The sequence below is a fragment of the Sorex fumeus genome, unplaced genomic scaffold, assembly GCF_029834395.1.
Source record: "Sorex fumeus unplaced genomic scaffold, SorFum_2.1 ptg000079l, whole genome shotgun sequence".
NCBI lineage: Eukaryota > Metazoa > Chordata > Mammalia > Eulipotyphla > Soricidae > Sorex > Sorex fumeus.
The window spans coordinates 1772991-1778990 of NW_026606136.1; positions in this window are offsets into that span (position 1 = coordinate 1772991).

Here is a 6000-nt window from a genome sequence, read left to right on the forward strand (position 1 = left end):
CCAGGCTCTCCGAGAGGGGTGGACGAATCAAACCCAGCTCGGCCTGGCCAGCTACACACAAGGCAGACACCCTACTGCTGTGCTATCGCTCTACCCCTTAAAAATAAGAGATGGAAGGATTTTTTTTACCCAACCGTATACTATAAAGCTACAGTAATCAAGAGAACCTTTAGACCAATTGAATAGAATTAAAAGCACAGAGAGAGATCTTCAGGCGGCTTGCTTTTCAAGCTCGTGTTATCCCTTGAGCATGTTTCCTGTTTGTCTCTATGTCTCTTTGCTTGCTTTTTTGTACTCTACAGAAGCCCACGTTCTCTCTCAAATGTGTACTTTGGGGGTCTGAGAAACTCTATGAACATGGAGTTAAAATTCAACATATTGAATTTTTATTGGTATTCAATGATTTAAATAGCCTCCCAATTACAACAAAGAGTTGGAAATAACCTACTTTCAGATAGCAAGGTAAAACTGTACAACAATAAGATACTGGTAAAAGACATGTGTAATGAAACCCACCAAATGGAAAGATCCCATCATCATAGCACTGTAGCACTGTTCTCCCATTGTTCATGGATTTGCTCAAGTGGTCACCAGTAACGTCTCCATTGTGAGACTTGTTGTTGCTGTTTTTTGGCATATTTAATACACCATGGGGAGCTTGCCAGGCTCTGCCGTGTAGGTGGGATACTCTCAGTAGCTTGCTGGGCTCTCCAAGAGGGGTGGAGGAATCAAACATGGGTGGGTTGCATGCAAGGCAAATGCCCTACCTGCTATGCTATTGCTCCAGCCCCATCATCATGTATTAGAAAAAATAATATTGTCAAAATGACCAGACTGAAGCACCTTACAAATTCAGTGCAATCCCCAAAGTCTCAATGACATTTTTTTCACAGAAACAGAACAACCCTAAAATCTGTAGAGTACCAGTTTTCCACTTAAATATAAATGAACTGTATCCTACTCAAAAAGACAGAGTGGTTGAGAAGCTTAAAAGAAAAACGGTCACGGTCACGGTCCTCCCATTTTTCATCGATTTGTTCGAGCGGGCCCAGTAACGTCTCCATCATGAGACTTGTTGTTACTGTGTTTGGCATATCGAATACATCATGGGTAGCTTGCCAGGCTCTGCCATGTGAGCAAGATAACTATATAGCTTACAAGAGTCTCAGGAGTAACGACACAGACTGAAAATGAAGGAATAAAACTATTAATAATAATTCTGAAACAGGAGGTAGTTTAGATAGTTTAGATAGTTTAGCTTAGGCAGACTCTACTGCTAGCATTAGACAATGAGTTGTCTAATGTTCTGCCAGATGAGCAATCCCACCATTCTGTCATCTGTGAACCCTAGAGCTGCCAGTGATTTCTGGCTGTATCACCACCAGGTGTTTGTGAACACCACAGCCAAAGGCCCACAATTAGAGAATGTGCAAACACTTCATCTGAAAGTGCAACTCTGAAGAGCACTGCAACCCAGAGCAAAAGAACTGACTGTTCAGGTATGTTTGCAAACACCACAATGAAAGGTGTCGGACGCTCGGTAAGTACCAGAACTGAGTTTGCAAGCTCTGCAACTTGATGTGTGACCTCTGGTGAGTACCACAACTAGATGTGTCTGTTGCCCAGGTCCTTGCAAGAACAACAGTGACTTGAACAGTCTGAGGAGGAGGATAGGGTGGGAAAGGATATAGATATCCCATGCAAATGGAGTTGGAAGGAAAGCTGGCACAGCTCAACTTTTATCAGACAATATGAACTCTTGTTTTTCTTTTAGAGTCACACCCTGGGCTTCTCAGGGCTTACTCCTGGCTCTGCCTTCAGGGATCATTCTTGGCGGGTTCTGAGGACCATATGAGATTCCCAGGATTGAACTCAAGCCAGTCACATGCAAGGCAAGCACCCTACCAGCTGTACTATCCCCGAAAATGGACTTTAAAACAAATACTAATAAAAGAAACATGTTGTAGTGATATTGGAAAGATTCCTAAGGAATATACTAACAGTCATAAGTCTACATGCACCAAACATAGAAGTACAAAAACACATAGAACAAATATAAAGATAAAGAGCAATAAAGTCACAGAAGAGCTTTCAAGTTCCCCACTTAAGTGTAAATAGATCTTCAAAACCTAAACTCATTAAGGATTCATCTCTCTTAACAAATAGTTTACCAAATTAACATACAGAAAAAATTCTAACACAAAATTCTGTATTCTTCCCCAAAACTCATAGAACAGTCTTAAGACATATATCATCTTTAGAACATAAGTTTCAATAAATTTCAGAACATCAAAATATATCAGGGGCAAGAGATAGTACAGAGGATAGGGTATTTGCCTTGCTTAAAGCAGACCTTGATTCAATCCCCAGCATCCCATATGATCCTCCAGGCCCACGAGAAGTGACCCTGAGCGCAGAGCCAGGAGTGACCCCTAAGAATTTCTGGGTGTGGTACCTGAACAAATATATATATAATATAAATATTTGTATACACATACATATGTGTATATAAGCACACACACACATATATATGTTGTAAGAAAAGATATGTTCTAGTTGTAAGAAAAGATGCTGAGCATGTTATATATATCATGATATATATATATATACATCTTATATATATCATGATATATACATATGATTAGGGAGAAATCAAATGAAAGAACAATGCTGGGCCAGGAGTGGAAGATATTAAACACCACGCTACCAAACAATTATTGGGTGACCAAATAAAAGGAGAAATCAATATTTTGAGACATATGGAAATGAAAATACTACGTACCACAATCTTTGGGCTGCAATAAAAGCAGCAGTTTGAGGGAAGTGTACAGCAAGCCCTACAGGCCAATCTCAGGAAACAACATTGTCTCAATCTAACTTTACATCCAAAGGAACTAAAACATAGTAGAAGTGAGCCCCCAAATGAGTAGTATGTCCTCCCATTGTTCATCGATTTGGTCGAGGTGGCCCAGTAACGTCTCCACTTTGAGACTTGTTGTTACTGTGTTTGGCATATCAAATACATCACAAGTAGCTTGCCAGGCTTTGCCGTGTGGGCGAGATACTCTCGGTAGCTTGCAGGGCAGAGGAATCGAACCTGGCTCGGCCGGGATGGCTGCACGCAAGGCAAATGCCCTACCGCTGTAGTGTGAAGGAAATAAAAATTAAAGTGTAAATAAGCTAAACAGAAAACCAAAAGAAAATATGAAAAATCAATGAAATGCAGGGCTAGTTTGGGGAGATGTGGGAGTGTGGGGTCAACAAAACCGACAAGTCTTTGATTATGTATGTTAAGAAAATAAAACATGAATCTAAGAGTTCGTTTTCATTGTACAGTTATTTCATCCCTTTGTTTCTTTACATAACAGATGTGAGTATGTTTACCCAGCATTAAGAAATTGAGATTATCCAGGAGGTAGGAGTGTTGAGTATGGACATATGGCACTTGTATATGTAGTATAGTGATGTTATATCCTTAAAACATAAACACACCCACACACACACAAAAATCACCAATTTTAAAGAAAAGCAAAAAAAATTCAAAATTAGAGCCAGAGATAATATATTAGGTAGAACACTCGCTTTGTATACACCCAACTCATTTGGATTCTGGTACCACATAACGTCCCTTGAATATCATCAGGAGTGATCCCTGAGCATAGAGTCATGAATAAACCTTGAGTACTGCCATATATGGCCATAAAAAGACAAAAAACTTTTAAACAAACAAAATTGAAACAACTCAAACTTAAAAATGAGAAAAAATTACAACTTAAACCAAAAGCATATTGATTACAATTTTATGTAGGAAGAAAATAGAAACCAACGCTGAAATTGAACATTTATTAGTTGAAATGTCAGTGATGAAGTTACTTCATAATTTAATGCTTTATTTTTACATCTATAAGATAAAGATGTGGGACAGGTAGATAGTGCAAAGATCAGCATGTGCCAAAGCCCAGTTCAATACCCAATACCACCTGCCACGAGCCCCAGCACTTAGCTGGTTTAACTGTGGAGGCCCCTGGCATGCTGAAGCCCAAGCAACTCTGCATCCTTAGGCCTTAGCACTGAACCACCAACACACTAGGTGTAGAATTGCCTAGAATAAATCTTGGAGTCCCCTAAGCTTGGTAGCCTCTCTAGAAGTATATAATTTCTCAGTCTCTAGATTCATTTAAATGTGCATGATAGTTATAATCCATGGAGTATTTACATTTATCACTGATAACATTCAATATTTCTCAATATTTTTATCTTCACATTAGAAACGACATCTGTGTCTTAACATTAAAGAAGAAAAATGTATCTTGTATTACAACAAACATCTATAAAATTCATTACCATAGTTTGATTTTCTCCCCTTTGGTAGTGGGACACTTTTAAGATAAAGAAGTTATGATAATTTATGCAAAATCATATAGGACTTGCTCTACTGATTTTTCCTTTATTGAATGCCAAGTTAATTACTGTGAGATAGTTTTAGTTGTGCCATGTTCGTGTCTCTATACTGCTGTATATTGCAGTGTTTTATGGCTATTAATTATTATCTTTGCAATATCGGGAAGTGGACCACAGCACCTTCTCAGAACACTAATTAGACTCTAGCACAAAAGATCATATAACCTGGTAAAAGTCATCTACTGTAGAAGGCATTGAAATCACAGGGGAAGATGAGACCCCGTTTGCTTAAATTGAAAGAAACAAAATGGAAACCCAGAGTTTTCTGATCTAATCTTAGCTCAGCTATCCACTGTACTATCTAGACATGTCACATAATCTCTTTGAGCCTTATTTTATCATGTGAAAGGTAATAAAAAATATTCATACTGAGAAATAGAGTCCAACTTAGAGTAATCTAAATTTTCTTTAATGAGAGAACATTAATTGACCATTTTATCATCAAACATATCTTTCTTATTAAAAAAAAGTCAATATCATCTAAAACATGCCAGCCTCAGGAGCCAAGGACAAAAATCCAAGATTGAGTAGAATATGACTAGATGGAACTCTACCGAATGAATTTAAAATTAGACACCTTGTTCTTTGCAAAGTCGCATCATTTCCTGAAAGACACATAGGTTTGAATTACTTGAACAAGTTTGAGGAACATGTTGGGCAAAGAGCAAAGATTAACACAGGAATCTGGGAATGACATGTGCCTTGGCATCAGAGTTGCATAGGGAAAGGCAGAACTAGCTATGACATAAATACAACCTGCTGGTATATCAGAAAACTATCCAGGTACCATGGGAGAGATCCAAACACAGAAATAACAAGATAGGTAACTAGAAAGAAAAAAAGTTATTGGAAACAGACATAATCACAAAATGATCATCTGTAAAGGAGATTTATTTAGTCTCATCTACTCTTCCATCAGACTAAATTCTGACTCATCGTTTTTAGCTCCCAACACAGGAGAAATTGTTGCTCACCTAAGTGGGTCTATTTACCAGTGGTCAGAATCATTGACCCTTGAGAAGCAAGCAGGGAATATAAGGTCATCTTTCACCTAAAAGATGTGGGTTCTTGGATAACATTGGGTTGCCCTTGCTCCTCCCACAGGGACAACAGTGCCCCTGAGGCACACCCCATTCCTTCAAGTACTAATAATCCTATATTGCTTTTCTCTTTCCTTTATGTCATTTCTCTTTCCTTTTTGCATGGCTTATTTAGCAATGTCCTTTTTGTATAGACACAGGAAGACAGTCGATGCTATGCTTTGAAAAATGGGAGTTAATTGACTCCAAATAATATTTACTCCTGGGCGTCCATCCATATTTACCTGACTTAAAATTCAGTTGCCTTTAGTTCCTAGCACTCCCACAGCAGGGTTCATGAAGGGACTGGATGGACTCAGGGCAAGCAGAGGCTAGCATGGCATCAAAAGGGGACAAGCTAACCATCATAGTATAATAAGTTAAGAGCATGGTCACAAAACAAACTCTGTCATGACCCAAAAAGAAGTAACTGAATAAGGACCCTGCTGGGGTTGGGAAA